The sequence below is a fragment of the Notothenia rossii genome, assembly GCF_949606895.1.
Source record: "Notothenia rossii genome assembly, chromosome: 5".
Taxonomy (NCBI): Eukaryota; Metazoa; Chordata; class Actinopteri; order Perciformes; family Nototheniidae; genus Notothenia; species Notothenia rossii.
This window is the reverse complement of record NC_136903.1, coordinates 2,636,029-2,648,625: the sequence shown is the minus strand read 5'-3', so window position 1 is coordinate 2,648,625 and position 12,597 is coordinate 2,636,029. Positions and strand designations below refer to the sequence as shown.

Genomic DNA, 12,597 nt, shown 5'->3' with positions numbered 1-12,597 from the left:
AAAACTGGATTTGTATTTAGTTATCTATTCAATTGTTACTAGTTACGATTCAATTTGTATTCATAACCATATGGCAAGCCGATTTAGCTTTTATTCAATTCTGGAGGATATCAACAAATCTATTCTTAGTAATAATAATGTTTATTTCTGATATAAAAAATGTAACGTTAAAGGTGGGGTAGGTACCTTTGAGAAACCGGCTCGAGATACACTTGTTATATTCCATGGAATGCTCTTAACATCCCGATAGCAATGAATAAATGAAATGCTTTGACAAAAAATCCATTAAAAAATGTCCTCTCTGGAAGCCGTGGTACTGTAAAAAGCACGAACAATCATCTGAGCCGGCCCGGCTAAAGTAACTGGATGGCCGACCTGCCTATCAGCCTTCCATCTGTGCACAAACTTATCTCGTGCCCTCATTGGTCATGTGCGCGTTCGTGTGTGTTGGAGGAGGGGCTCTGTAAGGAAGTGGCAGATTTGTTCAAGCTGTGTATTTTCAAATCCCAGCGCACTCGAGCTGGTTTCTCCAAAATTACCTACCCCACCTTTAGTTAGACTAGTTAGAATGTGAATTCCTGATATCAGAAAAAATATTTTTAACTAGTTCAAATTGTATTTCTGATATCAACAATTGGCATTTCTTCTAGTTCAAATTCCAACTCCCATTGAAATGAATGAGAAAAACGATGCAAATCTCACTACTTAAAGGTAGGGTAGGTAAGAATGGATAAACCAGCTCGAGTGCGCTAGAATTTGAAAATACACAACCGGAACAAATCTGCCACCTCCTTAAGACTTCCTTAGAGAGCCCCTCCTCCAACACACACGAACGTGCAGATGATTGGTCGTGCTTTTTACAGTACTACAGCTTCCAGAGAGGACATTTTTTAATGGATTTTTTGTCAAAGCATTTAATTTATTCATTGCTATCGGGATGTTAAGAGCATTTCATGGAATATAACAACAAGTGTATCTCGAGCCGGTTTCTCAAACGTACCTAACCCACCTTTAAGAGAAGATTATAGCTAATAGCTAATTTCCATCTGTGGTCCTCAAATTGAATTCTTGATATCAGAAATTGGTATTTTTACTAGTTCAAATTCAATAGTAATTAGTTGTAATTTGTATTTTTGATATCAGAAATACAAATTACAACCAGTTACAATTTAATTTAACTAGCTAGAATTTGCATTCTAGTTAAATTCAATTTTTGATATCAGAAATAAACATTTTTACTAGAAAGAATTGATTTTTTAATATCCTCCAGAAATTAATAAAAGCTAAATCGGCTTGTCATACCATTTCTCTCTTTCTCATTTGAAATTGTAGTCAATGTTAATAACTTCATGGAAACCTCAGATTTTTTAAATTTAGGATCGTGTTTAGTCTAGAAAAAGGTAAATGTGTGCATTTTATTATAAAGTTGTGTATATTTACAGACTGTTGCAAAAACTAAGAAGCTTATAAACATCAGGCTCAAAAACTAAATTAAAGATTTTTGGAGTTTTATTTTAATTTGAGTTATTAATTTAGAATTTGTGTCCAAGAGATGCCGGAGAGAGAGAGAGGAGTTTGTTCCAAAGCTTTCTGCTGTTTTTACATCCTCAATCTGATAGGACAGAGACTCATTTAGCTGTGAGTTTCGAGTGGGAGTGGGTAGGGACAGGGTGTGGTTTGGAGTTGGGCCTATTGTTTGCACGGAACTATTTGTAAGCACAAGCAGCTTGTTTCCTAACGGACACACCCAGCGGTGAGTCCTTTCAGATGGAGCAAATCCACGGGAGCAACCAGGTGATGCCGACTCGCTGTTGAAGGGCTCTATACGTTATAACTATAACTTATAACCCACTCCCCCTTATCACTCGTTGGTTTGGAACAGCACTTAATGTTGCGAGAACATGCAAACGGGGGGGTAGCGTGTACGTGGCGGTTTGGAATTGTGAAAAAATCCATGGAGTTAAGAATGCTAGCGGAAGTTAGCTAGCTCCACATAAACGGTGACGGAACTTGACTACACAGCGTTCATTGCAGGGACCAATCTGTATTATTTGTCGGGGGGAAACCGTCAAAACACACCTATCTGAATGGAGTTTGTGGTGTTTATTGCTTAAGAAAAGTCTGGAATATCTCCCCCCACGAAGCTAAAGATGTTAGCTTTCTAGCTCGAGACGGACGGGAACGTCGCCTAGCAACACAGCTTTGACTGGAGGAAAGGTTGCTGTGATTTGATAAAAACATGTCTAAAGTTGAAACGATGAGAGCATTTGTCAACGAGCGGCTCACTGCAGCTGCTGAGGAGATATTCGAGCTGTTTGAGAGGACGATAGCAGAGGAACTGGAGTCAACTTTAAAGGAGAATCAGCGACAACAGAAGCTACTGGACGCCCTTTTGAACCCAGAAGTCCGGCTACAAAGAACAGGTTTGTCAACTGTTTTTGTTTTTCAGACGTGGAAAGTAACTAAGTACATTTACTCAAGTACTATACTTAAGTATCATTTTGAAATACTTGTAAATACTTGAATACATTTCCTTTTTATGCTGCTTTGTACTTCTACTCCACTACAGTTCAGAGGTAAATGGTGTACTTTTACTCCACTACATGTATTTAATCCCTTTAGTTACTTCACAGATGTGGATGAATGATGTGAAATATAATCAAGTGTTAAATCAGACTTTAGTTCCACCTGGAGTAAATCCACCAGCTACCCTGCAGTATACAAAGTCATTCAAACTAGCTGCACCTTTACCAGCTTTGAGAACACTTTAATGATCAATCATTATAAAACATATCATATATATTATTCTGAAATGGACCAATCTGCACAACGACTACTTTTACTGTCGCTACTTTCACTATATTTTCGATGGACTTTCACTGTAACAGAGTATTCATACACTCTAGTACAGGAGTATTCAACTAAAATTCAACGAGGTCCAGTTCGAGAAAATCTCCCCATGCAAAGGTCCGGAACATCAAAATGTCTAACTTGCTTCATGAATTAGTGTGATATATAGTGAAGTAGCCTGTAGCTTTATCAACGTCTGCATGTAATCAACAACTGACTGCCAATCAAATAAAGAAAGTACAATTAAAAAAAAAAAACAATATTTATTGTCAACTGTGGACATGTGTAATGTTCCTCTGGCTGCATTTATGTGAAAATATGTGCATCTTAAAAATGCTTAATTTTAGATAAATAAAATAAAGTGTAGCAGCAGCTTGAGTTTCCCTTTTTCTTTGTTAACCGTTTCACATCATGACTTAACTGTTTCAGACGATTATAGAACAATATCAGTCTTTAAACACATCATAACAATTGAACAGTTTTAAAGTTTCTCTTTCTTTCCCTCTTATATTGCAGTCCCTCACTCACTTTTTGTATTCAGTGCGAGAATTGAGCTGGAGCCTGTCCTGCCAGGAGTTTAAATCTGGGCTGAAATGGTGTCAGGGCCATTCTCATTCACACATGCAGGTGCTCATTGGTTAGCCTCGGTTAGTCTGCCCTGGAACAATATTTAGTTTTGATTTTGATCCTGGTCGACTGATCATATTGGGCTCTCAGTTCTGACTTGAGAGGGAATGTTTGGTCAAACACTTTGTGTTTTGTCTCATAGTGGCGTTTTGGCACTTTTAATGAGCGCGGTCTCTGAACAAATGAGACACACTGGCTCTGTGCTCCCAGTGGGCAGGATGAACATGAATGAGTCCACTCGGAGTTAAAAGCTCTGTTCTCTCTGTCCACTTTCCTCTTCTTGGAGAGCCCCATGTGTAATTATTTGTCTCTCCCCGTCTGCCGCTAACAGCCTGTTCACTCTCCTCTACGTCTTCTCTCCCTGTATCGCTAATTATTCTCTTCACTCACTTTCCTCTCCGCTTCTCTCTGCCGCGCTCTCATCTCTTCTTCTGTGTTTCTCTCTCTGTATCGCTCACTCGTCTCTTTCGCCCCCTGTCGGCGTCGGTTAAAATAGAATCACCCCGTCAAAATTGAAATCCCTGTTTAAGCCCTGAGCCTGTTTTTCAGGTCTCAGGCTCGAAAATGACACTCCCAGAACAAATGACCATATCTTCACTTCTAAAAGGGTTAAATGAATGATTTTTGTTCTCAAAGTAATGATAAACCTGTGAGTTGGTTGTAGAAAAGTCAGAATCAATATTGATGTTTTTTATTTTAAAGACAATTCAGATTGAACATAGTAAAAAATTGTAAATGATAGTGTCTGTGGAAAAATTCTTTTTTTCCTTATAGTGAAAACCAGGGACATGCACAGGTACGGGCTAATGTTGCCTGGGCAACGGCCTGTTTGCAATTTTTGTCTGACCTGCCCCTCTGGAGAGAGTGAGAGTTTTTTTTCTTTCTTTTCTGTTGTGGCCGAATAAACATGATGAGCCCACAATTGGTATTGTAGCGTCTCGCTATGGGAAACACACCAAGTCAGCGCTTTCATCTGACCCCAGTCACGTGACTTTGTTTACAATCTGACGGCTGGAAGCAAAGGAAAGCCCTCCGAGTCCGGCCTTATATGGCTATGGTGATCATACCAAATGCCCGCCTGGCTCTGGTGGCCAATTCCCGGGTCAATCTGTCCCCGTTTTTTAAATATGCTTTTAAGACCACCTCTAGTGTAGGATTTTGGAAAATAGATTTAGAATTTTCTCGTCTTGAGACAGTCGTTTCTTTTAACAAAAAAAAACACCTAATTATTAGGGGTGTAACGGTATACGTACCCGTACCAAAATTATTCGGTACGGCCCTTCGGTTCGGTACACGTGTGTACCAAACGAATATAACGTTAAACGTAAAAAATTGAGAACGTGAACAACTTTTTGGAAGTAATCTCCGGTGCTGCGTCTCAGCATTCAGAGTAATTTGCTCACATTGGGTTCAGCGCGTCATAGAGCGACCAAGTCATTTCATTGGACGAGAGGCATACTATGAGAGCTGTTTTGAACGTATCACAGGGATACGTTCAAAATAAGTCAGTAATTTGAGGAAATGGCGAACGCATATAAAGTTGAGCTTGAAAATCCTCCAGCATCATTGAAGTCTCCGGTTTGGGAACATTTTGGTTTCGCAGTTACGTACAAGGATGACGGACAAAGACAGGTGGACCAAACCTAAGCTGTTTGTCCGCTTTGTTCAACTAACATTGGTTACGCGGCTGACAATACATCAAACTTGCACACTCATTTGAAAAGGCATCACCCGAACGTGAATATCACCGGTACCAAAAGAAAACAGACTGAAGTGCAAACCCAACTCCCACTAGCATTTAAGCCTCCACCACTCGCAAAAAGTTCAGACCAAGCCAAAGCTATTACAAACGCCAAATATCCTTATGTTGCCATGTTAGCAAAGCTCTACCTGGCTGTATCTGCTACCTCTGTCCCTAGAGAGGGTGTTCTCCACAGCAGGAGACATTGTTAGTGCCAGCAGATCTGACCTTTCAGCAAGCAATGTGGACAAGTTCATTTTTCTTTAAAAAAACATGAAAATACAATGACAAGCAAGTCCTAATGTCAAACTGGCTGCTTAGGTACGAGTACAGTACGGTTCAAATACAGATTATTTCAGTTCATCGAAATGCTGCACCTTAATGTTTATTTTATTATATTTTTTATTTATTTGAGTGAATATTTATGGAAGCCCATTTCCGCCACTTAAAAAAATAAAAATCCCCATGAAAAGTCATGAGATAAAAAGTCATAATTATGAGATAAGAAGTGCGCAAGCGCTGCAGTGGCGCTGTCTTCAAAAGTCCCTTCATCACCTTGCTGCTCTCCACCATGCAAACGGCATCTAGTCCTAAATAAGGTAACTATTACAGGTGACTTTTGTAAATGTTAGATGTTACACATAGCCTATATTGCAGCTAAACTACAACAATGCAGTTCATAGCTTTGACATTACCTGTTATGAACTATAATATACATGCCTATAGTTTTGTGGTAACGTTCACGCCATTAATGACAATAGTGTAGGCATACTGCTGCTGTGAGTTGCTAGCCTAACTCTAACCTGTGAACGTTACCACAAAACTATAGGCATATATATTATAGTTCATAACATGAATAAATGTACAAATGGTTGATTACATGTTTAAAATATGATGCCATTTATAACTGTTTAAGTTCTAGAATTACAATAAATACATTAAAAAGCTTACAGTAAATATAACAAGGCAATTCAATTCATGTTAAAGCTGTGTTGATTTATATACATTTTGCATATTTGTGTATATCTATTTTGTCTTGTTTATTTTTTGTTTCACACCATCCTTATATCGTTAAACCTGTGGGCAAAGGATTCACGTCTTCAGAGTCTTTGTGTCTTTGGAGTTTATCTGGTTGTTAAGCTATATACCGGGGACAGCACACTGTTATTAAAGGTGACCTATCATGCAAAATGCACTTGTGTACGTCTTTTCTACATGAACATGTGTCCCCGGTGTTCCAGGGAACTCACCAAGTGTCAGAAAACACAACCCTCTCTATTTTCCTCCATACCCAAATCTCTTAAAAAGGGGCTGCAACGGATCTGATACAGACTGATCCAGGAGGCGCAGGAAGATTTTTTTCATTTGATTATTTTCTCCTTTTAGCTTTGTTCAGCACCTTGAGATGACGTTGTTTTTAAAGTGCGCTATATAAATCAAATGTATTATTATTCAATTGTAAACAAACACTGCTCGATCATATCTCGTTGGTCAGAGAGCTGTGGGCATATCGCTGCCTTTTGCAACCTCCTACTTGTGTGAGATAGGCTGTTCTGCTGTTGCTGCCATCAAAGCTGAACATTGAGAATGAACTGAGAGTGGCAGTCTCAAAACAACAGCCCCGGTTTGAGAAGATCTGCGAGGGAAAGCAAGCACACACAAGTAATTGATAAGCTATGTGTGGAATAGGAATGGTAAAGTGATGTGATCGTTTGCAGCCTGCAGTAGAAATAGTAGTTAATTATTATATTTTCCTTAAAGAAATTTGAATTAAAAAAATCTACTACTCAGGGAAGAAGGCCAACCAGTTTTAATTAGGCCAAATTCATTCACAGTATCCATTACAAGCACTTTAGTTCATGTGTAATCCATAATAAAATATAAAATGTATAGTTTGATCTTTGCATCTTATTATTAGCTGAGAAAATGTAATGTTTTTACAACAATATACAATTAATCCTACCAATATAGATGGGAACCGGGTTGGGGGGGGGGGGGGGGGTCCCGAAAATATTTCCAATTACCCAAGGGGGGTCCGACTGAAAGAGTTTGGGAACCACTGGTTTATGGATGATCAGAAATCATTTCAAAGGGACACAGACACATTGGATTAACCTACGGATTAACAAATGATCAGTTAGATTAGTTTCTTCCCGTTACATGGATATAAAACATTCACAGTTTATGAAATGTTAAGATGCCCTCAGACACTGATTCCTGCAAGATGTTGCGGGAGGGCCCCGGTACCGGGGTCTCTCTGGCTTAACAGGTTAATGTATTGATTATAAGTCCGGGTCCGTATAGGTCGGCGTCTGGGTCCGGATCCGGACCGCGGTCCGCCTGTTGCCGACCCCTGCTCTGGTACTTTTTACTTAAGAACACAATCTTAGTACTTCTCCCACCTCTGTTGTTTTTAATCTTTACACTTTAAATGGCTGCTGGGAAGACGAGTGCTGGAGGGAGTAATCAGGTCAGTTGCTAAAGTAAAAGACACTCAAAGTAATCTGTTAAAAGCAGTGGAGGACATTAACTCAATGACACATTTAAAATCATTCCAATGTATACATAGACCTGTCAAGATAATTAATTTAGTTGGACGATACATTTTCCCGGAAATTATTGCGATAAACGATAATATTGTCAACACCGTTGTAAGACCATTTTAGACCACTGACATAATGATAATATATAATAATAATAATAATTCAAGTACATCCTTTCAAATATATAATTTTTTTTAGAACATTCAACATTGCAAATGAAATGTGAAATAATGTTCAAATATATAAATTATATATAATAGCTAAAACTAATTAATTAAATAAAAGGTCTCTCTCTCTCTCTCTTCCCCCCCGCCCCCCCCCCCCCCCCCCCCCCCACCCAAAGACCCAGATGCCTCAACAGGCCATATCCAATGGGGTGGTTGTGTTTTAGGTGTAGTTTAACGTTGGTCGTATTACTAGCTTTTGTTGCTACCTTTTTAAAAAAATAAAATGGGAAAACACCGCCCGGCTCATTCAAGTCCGTAGGTTTGCCTCGGTGATTTGGCTTATATCCCAAATATTCCCACACCGGAGATGTGGAGTTAGGTTTTGCAACCAATTCCATTTAACTTCAAATTCCCCTCGAGTAAGTCACACGTTGTCTTCTGCTTGTCTCTATATTATTCATTTGGCTGCAACACTGCTGCAGCGGAGTGTCCTGAACTGGCTGCGTGTGAGCCCCGCCCCTCGCGGAGCGCCTGGCTAAAATGCCACACATCCTTATGTAAACGGCAATTTATCGAGCTCAGAAAAGTTATCGATTTCATTTTTATTTATTGTACGATAAGTCAATTAATTTCTTATCGCGACAGGCCTATGTATACGAATAGGATAATAAAACACTGTGAAAGGAGAATAATGAATGACGTATGTATCATCATTTGGAAATAATATGAAAGTAAAATAACAGTAAAAAGTTTATGTTTTGTTTGAATAAAGTTGTGTTTAATAGTTATTGGTTATGTTTGGATTATTGTAACGTATACTGATCTTTATCCAATCGGTGTTGAGATTTGATTTTATAGTTGTACGGTATTTGGTTATTAATACTTGTGTACATATTCATTATAAGTATATATTACTTGTCTGCATCCAACCACTTTGTTTTCAAAAGTGGTTGGGACACTTCTTTTAAATTAAACTATATTTTAACATGTCAAGTACGCATTCTGGTTACATTTGACAATAACACAAAGCAAAAAGACATTACATTACATGTCATTTATTAGATGCTTTTATCCAAAGCGACTTGCATACATTCAGTGCTGTGGACAATCCCCACAGGAGCACTTTGGGGTGAAGTGTCTTGCCCAGGGACACAACGACATGCTGACTGCTGTGGGACTCGAACTTGCTACCCCCTGATTTGAAGTCCAGCACTCTATCCACTGACCCACAGCCGCCCGGCTAACAGACAACGTTTACAAAAGACGGTAAACAGGGAAACGGATTCTTTTCGGAGTATTGAAGATCGTTTCCCCGAGATCGAAGGTGCCTGCTACAGGACAACACGGAACATGCAAGAACGTGCATTTGGACACGATGAGCTGGGGGGGGGGGGGGGGGGGTGTTTAGTGGAGCACGCGGCGGAACTGAGGCTCCGTGGTAAACTGTGGTAACATGAAGAACCGAAACAGCCGGTGCTCAGAGAGCCGCGCTAAATGATCCGGCTCACTAACGTAAAACGACAATATCTATAAGGGACGGCTCTCGGGGTGGACGCCCTCTCAGCCCTGGTCTGGTGGAAACACTGGTCTGACGGATTACGTTCTTTCATCATATTAAAAACGATGTATCTCAAGATGCGTTCGAGTTAAACTGAAGGGGGAAAGGTTCTGGACCTCCTTGGTCTTCCATGGTTTCCTGTTTTTGTAAACACAGACACATTTGTTGATACAGACATTTTCAACACAGGACCTGATGCAGAAGAGTTCTTATGAGGCGTATTCCTCTTTATCAGATCAGAGAACATGTCCCGATGTTTGCATTCATATATTTGTTTTGCAGAAGCTCTCTCCGACCATGTTTTGAACCATGTTCACAAACACATTTATATCTATTGGTTATATAAGAGTAGACACTAGGGCTGGGAATCACCAGGCTCCCCACGATACGATACTATCGCGATACTTAAGACACGATACGATAGTACTGCGATTCTACGATACGATATATTGCGATATTGCAAATCTCATGGCTCATATCCATGTCCGTCTTCCCTTCCTGGTTAAAACATGTATTTGCAATATAAATGGTTTATGGAAATAACCCAATTTGTGTTCTTTGAACCTGAAAAGGAGATGGCATTGTTTTTGTTACTTTCATTGCAATAGTATACATGTATTAACGTAACTTCCTGTTTTATATACGACCATCTTTCGGAGGGATATGCTAGAGTTTATATGATAACATATCGATACTTGGCATCCGTGTATTGATACAATATCACCACGCAAAGTATCGCGATACTATGCTGTATCGATTATTTCCACCACCCCTAGTACACACAGTGGGAACATTTCTCATTAAATTGATAATAAATGATTGAGTGTTAGAATGAAATTAGAGTCTTCTAACACGTCTGCATTCATGTCATTGATCTCCACAGATACCCAGCAGCAGGAGTGTAGCCTCAGTGTTGTAGAGGAGGACCCAGAGCCCCCCCACATTAAAGAGGAAGAGGAGGAACTCTGGTCCAGTCTGCAGATAGAGCAGGAGGTGGCTGATACTTACCTCCCTTTCACTTCTGTGAAGAGTGAAGAAGAGGATGAAGAGAAGGCTCAGTCCTCCTCACTGTTCCATGAAATCAAGACTAAGAATAACCGAGAGGTAGAGAAAACAGAAACTGATGAAGAGGAGTGTGAAGGATCAGATCCAGATGATCCTTTACAACCAGCTACTCAATACACAAGTTCACAATCTGAGTACGAGACTGACGACAGCAGAAATTGGGAGAAACGGCAAGACAATGAAGTACCCGGAAGTGGCATTGAGGGTGAACATGGGTGTGCTAGAAGCTTTGTGCATGAGGGGAATCTGCAGAAACACACTGGAGAGACACTTTATAGTTGCACCTTCTGTGATTTCATATCTGTGAAAAGGTCAGGTTTGACCAAACACCTCAAAGTTCATAGTGAAGCAAAACCTCAAAGCTGCTCAGTTTGTCAACAAACATTTAAAAGGAGAAGTGAGTTGGTGTCGCACATGAGAATCCACTCAAGGGAGAAACCATTCAGTTGTCCTGTTTGTGGTAAAGGTTTCACATACAAGTCTATTCTGAATAGACACTATACTGTCCACACAGGGGAGAGACGAGTCAGCTGCTCAGTTTGTAGTAAAACATTCGCAACAGGTGACTATCTGAGAACACACTTGTTCCTCCACACAGGGGAGAAACCATTCAGTTGTCCTGTTTGTGGTAAAGGTTTTGCATACAAGTCTATTCTGAATAGACACTATGCTGTCCACACAGGGGAGAGACGAGTCAGCTGCTCAGTTTGTAGTAAAACATTTGCAACAGTAGGCAATCTGAGAACACACCTGGTCCTCCACACAGGGGAGAAACCATTCAAGTGTAAGGTTTGTGGTAAAAGATTCGCCGAAAGGTCGAATATGAAAAAACACTCAACTATCCACGATGGGAAAAAACCATTCAGTTGCACAGTTTGTGATAAAAGTTTCACATACAAGTCAATTCTGAATCAACACGTCCACCTCCACACAGGGGAGAAAGAATTCAGCTGTTCAGTTTGTAGTAAAACATTCGCAACACGTGGCAATCTGACACAACACTCAACTGTCCACTCCGGGGAGAAACCGTTCAGTTGTACGCTTTGTAGTAAATCCTTCACCCAAAGATCAAATCTGAGAAAACACTTGATTGTCCACTCGGGGGTGAAACCGTTCAGTTGTACGCTTTGTAGTAAATCCTTCCCCCACAAATCAAGTCTGAAAAAACACTTGATTGTCCACACGGGGGAGAAACCATTCAGTTGTTCACTTTGTGGAAAACACTTTGCACAAATGACAAATCTGACACAACACTCAATTCTCCACACCGGCCAGAAACCATTCAGTTGTACGGTTTGTGGGAAAGGCTTCTCCCAGAGGTCACATCTGAGACAACACGCAAATGTCCACGCCAAGGAGAAACCATATAGCTGCTCAGTTTGCAAGACAGATTTCACTCGGGCGTTTAAATTAAATAAACACAAGTGTGTTGGTGAGAGAATCAAAATAGAGTGAAGTTGCAGTGATGAGATGTTTTTTCTTGCTGCAGATATGTTTAATAGAGTGGTTTAGTGTAGAGTCCTAAAACCCTGAAGTGAGCATTTTACCACTTCGTCTCAGAGCCAATGGGTTTTTTGAACATGTTTTCTTAGAGCGCCATGTGTAATTATTTGTCTCTCCCTGTCTGCCACAAACACGCCTGTTCACTCTCCTCTCGCTTCTCTCCCTGTATTGCTAATTATTCTCTTCACTCACTTTCCTCTCCGCTTCTCTGTTACAAAAATATGTCTTCCCTGGACCGCTCTATGGTGTTGGGTTATACATGCTGTGTGAGTTGAGTGTAAATAAAGAATTACAGAAATTCAACCTTGATGGTTTTCTTGTTTTTACTTTGCTTTTACTTTACTAGTTTGTTCAATCAACAGAGCAGTACAAAGAATAATGGAAATGTAATTACACACCGTTATGTTAATGGGAATATTATTTAGTCTTTGCAACCATTTACATGCACTAAAACCTATATAATACACTAGAGGAGAGGGAAAACCCCAAAAAGCATGATAGGGCCTCTTTAAGACATGTCGTTTTCTTGTGATCACTTCTCAA

General features: G+C 39.9%; 1 long non-coding RNA gene across 1 annotated transcript; it reads left to right on the top strand.

Moving 5' to 3' along the window:
• Window positions 1-1,815: 1,815 nt before the first annotated feature.
• Window positions 1,816-12,357, top strand: LOC307040123. Its single transcript, XR_013808434.1, has 2 exons — window positions 1,816-2,423; window positions 10,370-12,357. It is a non-coding gene; the product is annotated as an uncharacterized lncRNA (long non-coding RNA).
• Window positions 12,358-12,597: the final 240 nt, after the last annotated feature.